The 18,157-nt window shown below is 42.4% G+C and overlaps 1 protein-coding gene across 1 annotated transcript in view; it reads left to right on the top strand.

The window, feature by feature from the left end:
- aldh1a3 (aldehyde dehydrogenase 1 family, member A3) overlaps positions 1 to 18,157 on the top strand; it is a 110,712-nt gene that overhangs the window by 10,861 nt on the left and 81,694 nt on the right. The window lies entirely within an intron of this gene.

The following is an 18,157-nucleotide window of genomic DNA, read 5'->3' as shown; positions in this document are numbered from 1 at the left end:
GCTCCTATTCTTGAGTATAGAATAGAACAGGATCTTTCCATGCCAAGTACCCATCTCTTCACAGTCCTGATAAAATAAGCCATTGAGAGAGGGCTACATGGGTTCATCCAGAACGCCAGATATTCCAGGAGAGGTGGTTTGGCACAATATGAAGAGATGGAACCGGAAGCCGTGGGAGGAATTGACAATGCGTGATTAGTGGACGGAAGAAAGTATATTTTGTAAATGTGGCAAAGATTAACAAAAACAAGGAAAAATTGAACAAACTGCATGTAGTTAAGGAACTGAAGACTGCTTCTTTATACTTTGATTTCTTTTAATAGGTAGTTCATGAACTTTCTGCTTGGGCACGGATAAATGTCCTGAATCAATAAGATTTTAAATAGGTGCATTTTTGTAAAGCTGTCAACCACTGATAGTAATAATTATGTTTACATAATTATAATTTATTAGTTACTCCTTGAAACTTTAAACTAGGTAAGATTTTATAATAATCTTATAAGGTGTATAAGATGATGAGAGGCATTGATGGTGTGGATAGTCAGAGGCTTTTTCCCAGGGCTGAAATGACTTGCACAAAAGGGCACAATTTTAAGGTGCTTGGAAGCAGGTACAGAGGAGATGTCAGGGGTAAGTTTTTTATGCAGAGAGTGGTGAGTGTGTGGAATGGGCTGGCAACGGTGGTGGTGGAGGCGGAAATGATAGGGTCTTTTAAGAGACTCCTGGATAGATACATGGAGCTTAGAAAAATAGAGGGCTATTGGTAACCCTAGGTAATTTCTCAGGTACTATAAGGACATGTTCGGCACAGCTTTGTGGGCCGAAGGGCCTGTATTGTGCTGTAGGTTTTCTATGTTCTATTTAAAGGCTTTACCTAAGTAGTAATTGGAGCAGCAAGATGGTCCTGGGGGGTGGAAATGCCCTAGCCCCATTCTGTACAGTGAGACCTTTCAGCAGGTTGGTTAGTTCAGGCTGTTTCTGTTGTGTTAAACTGCTAGCCTACATAACTTAGTTCATAAATGATCACTGCATCAGTGATGGTTTTGCCTGGCCACAAAATCTTTATTCTTACGGAAGTTTTCAATAGGCCTTTGCAAATATTTGTTGCTTTAAAACTACCCTCTGACACACGAACGCTCAAAAATCCGCAGCGTTGCTGAAGCCCCAGTGGTAACGTTGCATCTGAGTGCCCGGCTGAGGAACTGTTAAACTCTGCTCTGTCTGAGATTTACCTCTCCCTGTCTGTTCCGTGAAGAGCAATGCAGGGATGCACACCAAACAATCTGCAAATACTGAAAATTATTTTAGCATTAATGTTCATTATTATCACAGACAGATAACTAGACTCCTTTTATCTCTGGAACATTGGAAAGATTACTGAATGTTTCTTTCCTACTGTCACCCCACCCCCTTCAATCCTTTAGGAAGCCCTTTTTAAACAGCTTTTTGATGGTGGCTTCAGTCATCACCTTTCCCTCTCCCCCTCTGCCCAGATATTTTGTCTTTCCGAAATACTTCAGGACATTCTATTGCATACACACATAAGGGCAAGGTGGGACTGTCTCTAATTTTATACTGCAGCTGCTAACATGCAGGAACAATGACACATCATGTAATTGTGAGCACAGATGGGTGCCTTAGTGTACTTGTGTTTATGTAGGTGTAAATCTTCCTGTGTCCATGTATCGGTCTTTAATTTGAAAGGCTTCAGCCCAAGAAAGAGCCCCTATGTTAGTATGTTTTCCATACATTTCATCACAACAGGTGTTATTTGGCGTCAGTCCGTTGTTGCATCTGAAAGGGCTGCTGGGAAGTGAATGGGAGGAGAGGGGATTCCGACCATGAGGGTGATGATCACTGGGCCTTGGTTTACCTTAGTGGGGATCTGCTATTTGTTAACCTTGGAGTATTGTGTGCAGTTCTGGCCACCCACCTACAGGATAGATGCCATTAAAAGTGCAGAAGGGACTCACAAGGATGTTACATGGACTGGAGGGGGTGAGTTATAAGGAGAGACTGGAAAGGTTGGGACTTCCTTCCTTGGAGTGTCAGAGGTTGAGGGGTGACTTTACAGAGTTTTATAAAATAATGAAGGACATAGGTATGGTGAATGTTCTTTTCCAGGGTAGGGGAATCTAAAACTAGAGGTCATAGATGAAAGCTGAGAGAGGAAAGGGTTCAGAGAGGCTGTGGATATATGGAATGAGCTGCCAGAGGAGGTGGAAGAGGCAGGTACAGTTACAATGTTTTAAAGACATTTGGACAGGTACATGGATAGGAAAGGTTTAAAGGATATGAGCTAAACACAAGCAATTGAGACTAATATGGCTAGAGATCTCAGTTAGTATGGGTAAGTTAGGCCGAAGGCCTGTTCCTGTGTTGTGTAACATAGTGACGGAGTCTAGGGTGGACAGAGATTCTAAATGATGTTCCAAGCCAGTATTGAGATATGTACTTTAAAGAAATGCATGAACACAGAGATTCCGCAGATGTTGGAAATGCTAGATGAACTCAGCAAACTAAGACCTTAGTGCATAAAAACAACACGATTAGTAATAAATCCATGATTGTACAAGAGGTGATTCATAGCATTCTGTCACTAAGATAGGTTTAAGGTTGTGCAGGTTGGTTCAAGAACTTGATGGCTGTAGGAAAGTAGCTAATGTTGAATCTGGTGACACACACACAAAATGGTGGAGGAACTCAGCAGGCTAGGCAGCATCTATGGAAAAAAGTACAGTCGACATTTTGGGCTGAGACCCTAATGTTAAAAAAATGTCACCTTGAGAAGGAACTGTTAAGGTCCAAAATTACTCTCCACTTCACTGCAATCATCCCAGCCCTTGTCGATCACTGCATGCAGTGAAGCAGCTTGCACACACATCTCCACTCTCATCCTACTTAAAAAGCAAAGGGGGAGAATTAGCAGCAACCCTTGTCCCTTGTCCCCTCATTGTCTTGACACCTGCCAAGCCATACCCCAGGCTTACTCCTGTCAAAACTGTCAAAGAGATTTCATCTCCATTGTTTCCAGTTTTTGGCAAGAATTTATGTGGAGGTGTTATCACAATTTTGCTTCTTAAAACAAAGTCAACCCTTCATCTGTTTTGGGAACAGTAGAAATTCAAGAATGTCGGGTAATTTAGTTTCATTCCTTCAGCTGAAGTAAAGTGAAGGGTGTTTAACATTGGAGCAGGATGGTAGCGTAGTGGTTAGCACAACGCTTTACAGGACAGATGACCTGGGTTCAATTCCCGACACTACCTGTAAGGAGTTTATACATTCTCCCTGTGACTGTGTGGGTTTCCTCCCATAGTCCAATGATGAACCAGTTGCTAGGTTGATTGGCCATTGTAAATTGTCCCGTGATTAGGCTAATTAAATTGATGGGTTGCAGGGCTATGCAGCTTGAAGGGATGAAAGAACTCCACGCTGTATATCAATAAATAAATAAATAGAATTTCACTACCAGTTTCTTGAAGCCAAAGCCCTGGATAATGCAAGAACTCAGAACATACTGTCTTGGCAGTACAGAAGTTCAAGACGAAATCCTTTCAGCATTGCTGGTTATAAGTTTTTTTTCTTTTGGGAAGTGAAGGACATGACTACTAAACTTACTAACCATACATTCATTCTGAAACCAGACTGAAAGCAGATAACAGGAAACAGAAACACCATTCCTCTTTTAATTTTGAGTCTCCAGACTGGCCACGTACAGTAGAAAATGAATAAACTTTTGCTACTCTTGCAGGGTTAGTTAATCAGACTCCGATTATTTATATTATTTATGAACTATGATGTCTTCTTTATTTTCTTCTAAATATGCCTGTCTTCAGCCGAGCCACTCTCAGATACCAGTATTATATAATGAAACCAGAAACAAAAGCACACATGGTGCACAGGGTTTGTATAATTGTTCACACTGTTCCCCTATTTGGTTAATCAACAGAAGCATTAGTCCAAAAAGATGGCACAGTTCAGTAAACGATTATCAGTGGGTTACTTGAGGGCCCCTACATTACGATCAGAATTAACGCTACCTCTTTACAGTTAATTCACACAGACTACAGAAAATAAAATTTATCAGAGAGTAAAACACCTTCTCTCGTCTCTATTGTTCTCTCCTTTTCTAATTCCCGAGGCAAGTTGTTTGTGGCACGTTGCACGGGATTGACGTCCTTGAATCCTTAAACAGGGCACTCAGCAGCTTCCTGCTGTCGCTGGGTTCAGCAAGCTGATGGCTGGGTTCTGTGACAATGGGACCTCTGGGGGGGGGGGGTGCAGAGGTGTGACATCTAACACTACAGGGTAAAAGTTGCTCTGGGATTACTGGACACATCGCTGAATCTTCCTCCTTCCATTGGCTGTTTTACTGAATATAAAAGAAGCAAAGAGCTGTGATGTCGACAGGCTTGTAGAACCCCCTCACTCGGCATGTTGATTCCAGTGTTCAGTAGCTTTGCAGTCCTGTGTTGTAGCTTCTCCCTTTAGACGCTGCATTTTTAGCTATGCCTACTGCTGCCGCTGCATGCCTTCTAATGTCTCTCCTTAACCCAGGGCAGGTTCCCTTGTTTAATGAGAATGGTAGTGTGAGGTCCTGACTGAGGAGCCTGCATATTGTGGTCGATTGCCTCTCTGCTGTGGTCGACACACTGCGCCTTATGGACGTCCGGTGTCGAGATGCTGGATCTGTGGTATTAATGGTGGAACTTCACCTGCACAAGTGGTTACCCCCGTCAACGTTCTCCAGGGTGGATGTATCTGCAGCAGGTGAAATATTTAAGGGGAATCTTCGTCACTCAAGGTGGCATGAGTATGGGATGAGCTACCATAGAAAGCCAGTTGTTACATTTAAGGGAAGTGTGGATAGGTACATAGATGAGTGGGACATAGAGGACTGAGTACTGGTAGATTTGACTAGGCTGGAATGGACTAGATAGGCCGAAGGACCTGTTCTGTGCTGTCATGCTGTAAGACTCCATGACATTTGGAAGACTTGTTCCATCTGCTGCTGCCAGTTTTCAGAATCAGTGAGGTTGTTCAGTCCAGATGATACCAAGCCTCCCCTGGGGTTGTACATTGGATTTCCTGTCCAGCGTCCATGTCATTCCTCACTGCACCCAGTACTTCCTCCAGGTTTACTGTTCACCTGTGCTGTGCGCTGCAAGCATTTTGAATTATGTTTTATTGACTTATTTCTGGTGCTGTGCGTGATGCATGTTGTGCGGGCGCACCGTGATCCGGAGGAGCACGGTTTCGTTTGGATGACAGTAAACCTGAGGGAGTGCTCAGTTGGGAGCGGTACTGCTTCATCAGTAAGGGGAAGGCAGTGTACGGCAGCCAGCAGGAGATTTCCTTGTCCATGACTGACCTGACGCTGAGAGCCCTCAGGGCACCAAGCCAGTGCTGAGCAGTGCCTGAGCTGACGTCTCCTGACTGTGAACTGTACCGCGATCTAGCAAACAGCAGAGACCGAGCTTTTTCACATCCGACATCTCAGAGTCAGAATCACGTCTGTGATCACTGGCATATGTCGTGACATTTGTTGCTTTGTGGCAGGGTTACAGCGCAAAACATAAAATCACTGCAATTATATAAATAAATGGCAAAAGAAGAATAGTGAGGTGGTGTTCATTGGTTCATGGACTTTCCAGAATTCTGATGGCAGAGGGGGAAAAAGCTGTTCCTAAAACTTTGAGTGTAGGTTTTCAGGCAACCATACCTCCTCCCTGTTGGTAGAAATGAGAAGAGGACTTGTCCTGAAATGTGAGATGCTGCCTTCTTAAGGCACTGCCTTTTGAAGATGTCCTTGATGGTGGTACTTCTATAAAACTTTTACTGTGCAGAGTCTATAAAACTGAGAAGTGATTTTACTGAAACATAAGATCCTGAGGGGCCATAATGGCAGAGATGTTAAGGATGGCAAATCTTGTCTGAGTTAAGGGGAAAACACTTAAAATTAAGGTGCATAGCAACTGCTTCTCGCAGGATGTGGTGACGTCCTGCAGCTCTCTAACCAGGGGAGTTGTGGGGTATTTAAAGAGAAAGCAGATAACTCTTAGAAAGATTGTGGAAATGAGACCCAAGAGGATCTGGCATGATGATACCCGAGGTAGATAAACCACGACCATACTGAGTGCTGACACAGGCTTGATGGGCTGAGTGGTCTACCTTGCTACTACGTGGCAAGGCCATGCCAGCATCCAGTCCCTAGTTTTGGTTGTACTCTGAAAATGTCACTTCCTATCCACAAACATCTCAACTTCCTGAGGGGTCTCGGCCCGAAACATCAGCTCTTTATTCCTCTCCATAGACCTACTGAGTTCCTTCAATATTTTGTGTGCATCACTCTCCACCTGGTCCAGTTTGCTGAGTGGTCCATATAAACCTCACAGATTCGGATTCCTTTCCTGCCCAGTCTTGAAAGCAGAAATAAGTGGGCGAGGTATGATCTACTGCATTCTGATTTACCTGGCCTTTGGTCACCTTTATCCACCCACCTTCTGACCTTCATAAAGGTAGTCCGCCAATCAAGCTCTGCCGCGTGATGCTTCATGCACACACTATCTTTCCCAAGGCTGGGAATCGAGAAATAGAGAGCATTGGTTCAAGGTGAGAGAGGACAGATTAATAGGAATTGAGGGCCTACTGTTTTACATGAAGAGTGGAAAGAGCTGCCAGAGGAAATGATTTTGGCAGGTACAATAACAACAGTTAAAATGCATTTGGACAGGTACATTGGTAGGACAGGTCTAGAAGGATATGGGCCAAATCCAGGTAAATGGGATCTATTGAGATGGGCATCTGGGTCAGCATGGACTCTTTGGGCTGAAAGGCCTGTTTCCATGATGTATGTCTCTATCATGTATCATCACTCCACACTTCACTGCTTCTGCGTTCTCTCTTTAGTCCAACTTCTCTCTTTCCCCACCACTTTAAAAAGAAGACCATCACCTCAGTCAGTTTTAAGTCCCAAGAACAAGTTAGTTTGGCTGAGAAAGGAGTTAAAATTTTTAAACTTGAAAGCTCGCTCCAAACTGTCCACTCCCAGTTTTAAAGAAGATGTAAAGAGGAATGGGTGACTATACCTGTCTTGGGTGGTGAGGCAGATATAATTCAGGATATGTTCCTGCCTCCCCAAAATCTCCCTGGGGCACTATCATCCACCCACCATGATCTCTCCCACCCACCCACATGGCTTGTGTAGCATTCCACGCTGGATGTTCAGAAAGAGCCACCTGGGCTGTAGTCACCTGCCCAACGGCCCCTTTACTCCAATGGCAGAGTTTGTACACTATTTTATAATTGTTTGGGCATGGAACTCAAAATATGAGTCCCACTCTTCCTGTGTCCCCAGATGTTCTGGATAACAGGACTTATTGACAACATTTCAGCTGCAGAGGCCAGTTCTGCATGAGCCTTCCCAAGTAATCGTTGTTTTGGTGTCCCAGGTCTATACTTCTATTCTCAGTGTATACAGCAGATAGAAATGCAAACTGAACCTACCCAGCAGCAGCCAGACGGGGAGGACTGTAAGGACTGCTTTAAAGTAGCACTAAGCCTTGCAACCTGTTACTACCTGGGTTGCACTGGGGACATTATGATCTTTGTCATTAAAACATACTAAATTAAGGACAAATCTTGTCAAATGGAGGATCTCCTTTTGTGTTGTAACCCCAGGATTGACAAGAGAATTGAAACGAAGGTTGATTAATCCAGGGGTGGAATTACTTTTGATGAATGTTTTTTCTCTTTAGATGATGCCACAGTCTGCATTGGAAGATAGATGAGCCTAAAGTTTAATTCAATAGTTAAACTAAATAAATGGTTTTCATTTTTCACAAAGTTAGAGTACTTGAAATGTTATTGGCAAAGGAAGTACAATGGAATGAACACATTGGGGAGAAACAGCTAGTGAATTATCAAATATACTAGACATGAGACACAGTAAAAGCAAATGTTATGAGAGACTATGGAATTAAAATAGAACTTTGAAACATAAATGAAAAGCAGGGGGAGGAAAATGCCTGATGTGAAAGTGAGAAAGGAACTGGAAATGCATAAGCTAAGTTCATGAGCATCATTGTATACAAACTTTAGTTTAATGTCAGGGTTAAGAAACTTCTATGGATTTGTCAAAACACACATAATGATTAAATAGAATTGGTAATTTTCAGGACCAATAATAGTATTAAATAGCAGAATGGGTAAATAACAAGGCAAGGGAGATACTTGCAGACAATTTATAGGCATTTGGGGAACCGGAGCAGGATTTCTCCAAGTGTATACCATTAGTCTGGAGGTTTCTGTCTCTAGCTTTCTGAGATTGCTGTGATGTGCTGAGAAAATTAACCTTTGCTAATGGATGGGAACAGAAGTGTTACTGGTTGCGTTGAAGTACAAAAAGCCATTCAAGTATATCTGACTACAATCTAGGAATCTCTCCTGGTGCTGGATAGATATTCCTCAAAGAAAAAACACAAAACGCAGAAGGGCAGAATGGATAAAGATGAATGCTTAAAAACAAGTTCATGCATACTTTCTGTCTCTAATTGTAATAATATTGTAACCCAATATTGGAAAAAAATGTTGCTCATAGACTACAGAATCTATTATTTATAATAACAGAATATCTTGCTTGAAATAGAAAACAGATAAAACTTGCATCTTCAAGCCCAAGACCCAATCACTCAGGCCAATCATCACTCAGAAATTTTACCCAAGGGCCCTCTTGTGATCTCCCCTGACACCCGGCGTTTATCAATGAGGCATAAGCAAAGAGACTTCAAGTGATCAAAGGAAAGCAAACTACAGAGATGGGGAACATGGAGGTCAGAGGAGCTACAAATCAGAGAACAGAGCTCCAGGGTACCTCATTCCAAAGTTACCTGATCACGGAGCCCATTGTCTTTACAGTGATCCCTTCATCTCAATATCATTAATGATCATTACAAGTGTCTTTTATAAAGCTAAAATCATTCCCTTCAGCAGCACCACTCATCTGTAAGCTTAAGTCTTGTCCCAGGACGTGTAGACTAGTTAAGCCTTGTAATAAATGGTATAATGTGGTTTATAGGAGAGGGTTCCCAGTTTTTCCTTTCTTCTTCAAAAGCCTCATAAGCTGAAGTTGTTCAACATCATTCATATGTCGAATTATACATTGATTCAATGAAACAAAAACTATGTACAAAGCTCCAGTTAGCAGGAACGAAAATAAGTTCAATGATGAGGGTTAGTTAAGTTAATGCATTTATTTATTGAACGGTGAGGGTTAAACACCTCAGTATGTTTTAATAAAGGCCCAGTGTGTTTGAGGAATGGCACTGTAAATTATGTTTCAGCCAAGGCCCTGCAGGAGTTAAACATCTAGATGTCTTTGATCAAAATTTTTGCAAGGTTAAAAATACTGAGAGTGCTCAGACAATGGCAGAGCTTGTATTAACCAGGCTAAGGGGTTAATTCCACTGTTTCTTCTAACTATGGCATTGTGAGGATTAATTACCGAGGACCTTTTGAACAATGACAAAGCAGGTGTGTTTTAACTAAACAGGATGGACTTCACACACCCAGGTGTGTTTCAACAATACCTTAAATTGACACTAGCTCCTGGTCAGTGTTAACCTCATCCTTGCTTCCCATTAGCTTCTGGGAATGCTTATGACTGTAAACATCTCCAGCTTCACAAACATCTAATATGTCTACTTTCTTCCAGTCCTGGCCAATACCCCCTAAACTAATCAAACTGATTCAAGAACATCTTCCAAATCCACTGGAGATAGTTCACTTCAGTTCCAGGTAGTGCAGATGCTTTTCTGTTCTCTCTGATTTGAACAATACTCACAGCCAGAGTGTTAGGTCAATCCATTGCCAATCCTTGGCCCTGTTTCTCTTCATCAGCAGTCATCCCTAGAACCAGAAGGTGACAGCTTTGTAAACAGTGGTATTTCACATGCTTTCAAAGATCAAGATCAAAGTCCATCATTGATTTTGTGGGGAACCATTAAGAGCACTAATTTAATTTCTGTGTTCTTCTCTCAAGTCTCCTGTAACCAGGAAGTCAGCAGAACACACAGAAAATGCTGGAGGGCCACCTGGACTCACCTAACATCTGCCAGCTTGTATTCCTGTTTCTCCCCCACCATCTTCTCCTGTCTTCTGATCCCTTCCTTTCCAGTCCTGATGAACGGTCTTGGCCCAAAATGTCATCCTTTCCATAGATGCTCCCTGACCTGCCAAGTTCCTCCAGCATTTTGTGTCTATTCTAACCTTTGCAGAATCTCTTTTGTCTAAGGAAGTCAGGGTTTTGTGATGGATGTAAGTGGAACAGTGACATCCATAAACATATCTATGCTTACAAAATAGTGACAAAATGTTCTGCTGCATTAGAAAATAGTGATGAAATGTTCTTTATTCAGCTGAGAACACTTATCTCTGCTGCAGTCAGTTCTCTGCGCATAAACCCTGTTGACATTTAAAAACCATCTTCCATTCAGCGGCTCAGCTCAGCACCAACATCGTAAGGCAATGCATTATCAGCTGAATTTAAAGGTATGTTTATTGTGCAATGGACCGGCACAGCAGTATACTGTGGTAATTCTTTGGACTCCGTAACAGGCTTCTTCTGAGATTTAGTCCATCTCCACTTCACGTTGCTTTGTAACAGGAACACAGCTGAATTTGACAAGGATTTATTATGATGATCTAACAGTCTCGGATACACCTTCAGCTCAGTTACGTTATATAGGGCAGGAACATTGGTGATAGCTTTTACCTCCTCTTGAACTGGGTGTAACTCATTCGATGAGATGTTGTCCTAAATGTCCTGCCTTATCTGAAATGCTCAACACTCCCTCCGAATAGCACAGAGTGTACTTTTCTCGAGTCTCCTGTAACTGGGATATCATCCAAGTAGTTAGCAAACCCAGGAATGTCCTGCTGCAATCAATCCATGGTCCACTGAACGATAACAGATACAGACTAGACTCCAAAGGGTGGTTAGATCTGAGCAAACCCTTGTGACTGCTGATTCTCAAATACCTCTTAGACTGATCCTCGAACACTGATTGTTGATGTACACGACTCATATGCAACTTGGCAAACTGCTAACCTCTGGACAAAACTGCAAGTACTTCTATTCATGGGAAAGGGATATTGTTCTAGGGTTCAATGGTTCCAGTTAACATCTGAGAATGTATACAAAATACAACCTGAAATTCTTACCCTCTGCAGACAGCCATGAAACAGAAGAAAAAACCCCAATGAATGAATGGCAGAAGATAACGTATGAACCCCAAATTTTCCCCCCCCCCCCATCCCATGCACAAGCAGCAGCAAATCATCAACCCTCCCTCCACTTATTTCAGCAAGAGCTGCTTCAATATTACAGTCTACAGCATGGCTTTAATTCAAGTTCGCCCAACCCGAGACCAGCAACAAACTGTCACCTGGTTCAGACATGGCCCAAGTGTGGAGTGAGAGCCTGTCGATATTTCACAGACTTTAATGCGAACTATGTTAAAGGAAAAAGAAAACAATGAACGCTAGGCCAAGCCGGGCCGTTGACTAAAACGCTCAAATGGAAACTGAAGCCTACACTGCGGCTGAAAAGAACAACCAATTAAATGAATACCACTAGTCTTCAGAGTCGGTTGACTCGACAGTCCAATTTCTCAGGCAAGGTGGAATGCAGATAACGAAGCGTAGCTATCTCCAAGTCCCGACAAATACTACGGCAGAATGAATGGAGTTAAGTACTATCACAATGAAATAATAAATCACTGACACGGGCATATTCACAAGCGCAATTGCCGAATCCATGGTTGTGACACAAACATTCTTTCACCACCAAGAGACAGAGCAGTGGCTCGAATGCAGGACCCTCCAAAAGCCACGCCCACTGTCCCAACGTTCCGATCTCCTGTGGCACCCTAATTGCCGTCACCAGCGAGAATGGAATGAAGCATGATTAAGTTTCACCTTCTAACGTCAACAGAACTTTGGGAAGAACATGAGTTTTGGCTTGGACATCCTTCAACGTGCCCTGCTCGTCTTCAAACAACCCCAGCACTGCCTATAATATTCCTGTCTCATTCAGTTTAATCTAAAGTGCTGAATGTTCCTGCAATCCGGAGAGTTTCTTTTAGACAGCCTTTTCCCAATGGTTGCCTATGTTAAAGTTTTAACCTGCCTTTGGTATTTTACTGCCACGCTGCTACTTATATGCTTTCATGTGTACGGGATTTCTGATTTAACCATGTAGTACTCTGCATATCGTCTAGCTCATTAGTGCAAGACAGCACCCAGTGTCAACTCCAGATGTTGTGTCTTTGTCACTCACTTCCATGACAGCGGTTAACTAGTCATTGGTCTATTATTGTCACATGGACGGAGACAGAGAAAAGCTGTTTTGCATGCCATCCGTACAGTGCATTTTAAAACATCAGTACATCAAGATAGTGAACAGTATGCAGAATATAATGTTACACTTACAGAGAAAATGTGGTTCAGGTAGACAAACAAGATGCAAAGACCATGATGAGGAACATTGAGAGACCAAAAGTTCATCTTATCATACAAGAGGTCCCTCCAAGAGTCCTATAATGTTCTACAGAAACTGTCCTTGAGCTTGGTAGTGTGCATACTCATGCTTTACTGCTGTTATGTCAGCCCATTTTTCATGAAGCTTTGCTCAACGTTCAAAAGGTTCAAAGTCAACTTTATTATCAAAGTGGTTCATGCATGACCATACACAACCTTGAGATTCATTTTCCTGCAGGCATACCCAGCAAATCTATGAAATAGTAACAGTAAACAGGATCAATGAAAGATCAACCAGAACGCAGATGACAACAAATTGTGCAAGTGCAAATATAAATCAGAGCAACAAATAACGAGGACATGAGATAAAGAGTTCTTAAAGTGAGATCATTGGTAGTGGGAGCATTTCAAGTTATGGTGAGTGTAGTTATCCACTTTTGTCCAAGAGCCTGATGGTTGAGGGGTTGAAACTGTCTTTGAACCTGGTGCTGTGAGTCCTGAGGATCTTGTACTTTCTATCTGATGGCAACAGCAAGGAAAGAGCATAGCTTGGGTGGTTGAGGTCCCTGATGATGTATGCTACTTTTCTATGACAGCATTTCATGTAGATGTGCTCAATGATTGGGACGACTTTACCCGTGATGTACTGGGCCGAATCCATTACCTTTTGTAGGATTTTCCACTCAAAAGTATTTCCCATACCAGTCCATGATAGACAAGAATAGTTTTGAACACCTCATTTAATTTTGAACTTGCATTTTATTTGCTTATCTTAGCCTTATGCTCAACACTATAAGCCTTTTAAACCACCTATGCAGAATTTCTCTTGCGTGAACCAGTATTCAAGGGCATATATCTCACTCCACAGCTGTAACAGTGTTGGTTAAAATGATGCTCACTTTAGTTCAGATAAATAGGTTTTACCTGTCCACCAAGCACACTGTTACATGAAACAACTGATTTTACTTACAAGATCTACAAATTGTTACTTATCAGATTTACAAAAATATTTTTTGAATATTTGCAAAAATCAGATTCGCTTCTGATAACAACATCCCTGAATCCAGTCACTATTGATTCCACACACACTACGCATCTGAGAGAATTTACCTGGTAATTATTCGTGTGATAACTTTCTCAATTCACCAATAAGCACACAATTGATGTTTGCTAGGTTTTCTTGACCATGAACCAATCTTGGAACCTTGCACAATCCCACTATATTTCCATTTAAATGATGCAGCAATAAATGATTCACCTTGAGGGAATTATCAAGTTTCTCCCATTAAACTAATTAGAATAAGCCTTTCTTTATCTTCATTGATATTCACAGGAAAGGATGTCAACAACATCTTATTCCATAAGACCATAAGACATAGGAACAGAATTAGGCCATTTGGCCCATCAAGTCTGCTCCACCATTCAATCATGGCTGATCCTTTTTACCCCTCCTCAGCCCCACTCCTCGACATTCTCCCCATGACCTTTGATGCAGTGTCCTATCAAGAACCTATCAACTTCTGCCTTAAATACACCCAACGACTAGGCCTCCACAGCTGCTTGTGGTAATAAATTCCACAAATTCACCACCCTCCGGCTAAAGAAATTTCCCTGCTTCTCTGTTTTAAATGGGTGCCCCTCTATCCCGAGTCTGTGCCCTCTTGTCCTAGACCCTCCCCCCCACCATGGAAAACAACCTTTACACATCTATTTTGGCTAGGCCTTTCAATATTTGAAAGGTTTTATTGAGATACCTCCTCATCCTTCTAAACTCCAGCAAGTACAGACCCAGAGCTATCAAACGGTCCTTGTATAATAACCCTTTCGTTTCTTGATGTGAATGTCAAGTGCTGCAATTAAGCCGATTGTTAGGGATATTTCTGAATCAGAATCAGGTTTAATATCACCAGCATATGTTGAGAGATTTGTTGATTTTGTGGCAGCAATACAGTGCAATATAATAATAGAAAAAAAAGACTGAATTACAGTAAGTATATATACACATACATATCAGTTAAATTAAATAAGTAGTGCAAAACGTAGGGGAAAAAGGTAGTGAGCTGGTGTTCATGGGCTCAATGTCCATTTAGAAATCTTATGACAGCGGAGAAGAAGCTGTTCCTGAGTCATTGAGTTGAGTTGTGCCTTCAGGCTTCTGTACCCCCTTCTTGATGGAAGCAATTTTTAACAAGGCATGACCTGGGTTTTGGGGATCCTTAATGATAGACGCAACCTCTTTGAGGAATTGCTCCTGGATAATATGGAGGCTAGTGCTTATGATTGAGCTGACTAACTTTACAACTCTCTGAAGCTTACTTCGATCCTGTAAAGTAACACCCCCCACCCCCCCATTCCAGACGGTGATGCACCAGTTTGAATGCTCTCCATGGTACATCTGTAGAAATTTTAAAGTGCTTTTGGAGACATAGCGAATCTTCTCAGACTCCTAATGAAATATATCTGCTGTCATGCTCAATATGTTGGGTCCAGGTTAGATCCTCAGAGATACTGACACCCAGGAATTTGAAATTGCTCACTCTTTCCACTTCTGATCTCTCTGAGGATTGGTGTGTGTTCCTTCTTCATGTCTTTTCTGAAGCCCACAACTAGTTTTATGGTCTTACTGACATTGAGCGCAAGGTTGCTGCAACATCATTCAACTAGCTAATATATCTTGCTCCTGTACGCCCCCTCAACACCACCTGAAATTCTATCAACAATATTTGTTCCAACAGTGATTGGAATTTGAGCTTTGACTAGCCACACAGTCATGAGCGTAGAGAGAGGAGAGCAGTGATCTATGCACACATCCCTGTGTTGCACCAGTGTTGATTGTTAGCGAGGTAGAAATGTTGTCTCCACTCCGTACTGATTGTGGTCTTCCGGTTAGGAAATCGAGGATCTGGTTGCAGAGGGAAGTACAGAGGCCCAGGTTCTGGAGCTTTTCAATCAGAACTGTAGGAATGATGGTGTTAAATGCCGAGCTACAGTCAATAAACAGCATCCTGGCATAGGGATTTGTATTCTCCAGGTGATCCAAGGTTACATGAACAGCCCATGAGATCAGGTCCATCATAGATCTATTGTGATAGGCAAACTGCAGTGGGTCCAGATCCTTGCTGAGACAGGAGATAGGAGTTAATTCTAGCCATAAAAAAATAGATTGCTGTTAGTTTTTCCTTCTCTCTCCACCCTCCCATTTTTTTTAAACAACAAATTTATTTTCTGACCTACCTGACTTTGGGAATGTTTTCCTGTAGCTATTATGTTATATCAATATACAAACAAATGGAGGCCTGCTGTCCTCCTTTAAGGATGTCTGCTCATTATCCTCAAGCCTGCTGGGTGCGCTTGACTGCAAACACAGCCAAGAAACCAAAGTCGTGTCACCGAAAAGCAAGGACACAAGACAAGCCCCAAAAGAGCACAATGGCTGCTGCTGCTGGCTAAAATATTCCTCTTTGACCAAGCTTTTGGATACCTACACTAACATCTCCATAGGTGGTTAGATTACTGTTCGTATTGCTTAAAGCATGTCTTGGGATGTTTTGTGATGTCAGGGCTGGTACACAAACGGAAACTGAGGTTGTTGCAGCCACTTAAAATGTGAATTATTTAGGCACGTTTGAATAGTGATGCTACATAGGGTTAAATGATGGAGTGATATACGGTGCTGATGGGGTCAATCATCTTAATGTTTCCAACAGTGGTAATTCAGGGTTCAAGTCATTAAAGTGTTTAAGCAATGGCATGTGTGAAGTTAAATATCATGGTTCTTTTCATCACTGCCAGTGCAGATTTTGTGTATCTCTGTGAATGATGGCTACCATACAGCCTAAACACAAATAAGAGTTATGCCTGCCCTGGTATTTGAATGTGGATTTAAGGAAAAAGGAGCAGGAGCAGCAAAAAAAGGTCTTTTGAGTATTTTGTGCCATCCAGTAAGATCGTAGCTGATCTGATTGTGCCTGAACTTCACCCTTATACCTGATTCCTGTAAGTCTTCATATCTATTCAACTCAGCTAAATATTCTCAACGACTCAGCCTCCACTGTTCCTTGAGGAAGGGAATTGCCTACATTCCCAACTCTCTGAAAAACCAAGTTCCTTCTCATCTCAGTATTGACGAGTGAGCCCTTACCCTCACACTAATGCCGCAGGTTCTAGAGAGCCACCTTCTCTCATTATTCCCCCACCAAATCCTTCCTCAGAATCGAACAAGGTTTCATTCTTCTAAACTCCAGAGGGTAGAGGCCCAGACTGCTCAAGTGTTCTTCGTTCCTGCAGCCCTCCATTCTGCATTCTGAATTGTCCACGCTCAGAATCAGTCAGGTTATTGCCATGAACTTTGTTGCTTTGAGGCAGCAGTATTGTGCAGTGCATAAAATGTCCTATAAGTAATAATATAATAAAGAAGTAGTGCAAGAAGAGAGTAAAATATAGCGAGGTAGTGCTCATGGTTTGGCTTATTGTCCATTCCAAAATCTGAGGGTAGCGAGGAAGAAGCTGTTCCTGAAATCATTAAGGTTGTGTCTTCAGGTTTCTGTTCCTCCTCCTCGTGATGTGAAGGTGGCACGTCCTGGTGGTGGGAGTCCCCAATGATGGACGCTGCCTTTTGAAGCTGTCCTTGATGGCGGGGACGCTGGTGCCCGTGATGGAACCAGCTGACTTTACGACCCTCTGCAGCTTCTTTCCTTTCTTTCCTTTTCACCTTCCTTTTACTACCTCAACGTACTTATGCATGCCGTCATCCATCTGCAAGGCAGGCAAACGAGGTCTTTTTACTGTATCTCAGTGAAATATCAAAACTAAAACCCAATCATAAACACGATCTGCAGTTGCAGCACACACAGAATGCTGGAGGAGCTCAGCAGGTCAGGCAGCACCTACGGAAAAGAAGAAACAGTCAATGCTTTGGGACGAGACCCTTCTTCAGGACTCATAAAGGGTGACGACTGATGAAGGGTCTTGACCCAAAGCATCGACTGTTTCTCCTTTCCCATAGATCTCCTGCTGAGTTCCTCCAGCATTTTGTGTGTGTTGCTATAAACCGATCATTCCTCCATCCGAGGAATCAATCTAGTGAACTGTATCTGCCGACACCACAGTGTAAAAATATCCTTCCCTGAGTAAGAAGACTGGAAATTGGGGGCAGTGTCAGCATCTCTCTGTAAAGTTGCATTAAATTTCTTCCCAGTTTCATACAATGTGCCTATGTGCAGGCCGACATCGCAATTCATGCCAACCTTTTGTGGTTTACTAACTAGAGCCTCCTAATACCACAACATTTTGAGTTCTCATTCCGCTTAATTTGCTTTGTCCTCCCACCTAAAGTAGGTAATCTCACACTTTCCTTCTTTATCCTCATTTGCCAATTCCCTACTCACCCACTTAGCCTATCTATATCCCTTAATTACCCAGTGGCATTCTAACTAATTGCCTAGCACGACAGTGGGTTTTCACTGTCATCCTTTTTCCATCAAACAAGCTCAGACCTGCTTCAGCAACACACACAAAAAGTTGTAGGAACTCAGCAGGCCAGACTGCATCTATGGAAAAGAGTAAACAGTCGATGTTTCGGGCCGAGACCCTTCAGCAGGACTGGAGAGAGTCAGACTGC

Source organism: Hemitrygon akajei, chromosome 30 (genome assembly GCF_048418815.1).
Source record: "Hemitrygon akajei chromosome 30, sHemAka1.3, whole genome shotgun sequence".
NCBI classification, from domain to species: Eukaryota; Metazoa; Chordata; class Chondrichthyes; order Myliobatiformes; family Dasyatidae; genus Hemitrygon; species Hemitrygon akajei.
Note: the sequence above shows the minus strand (reverse complement) of the source record. Positions and strands in the feature narration are given on the sequence as shown.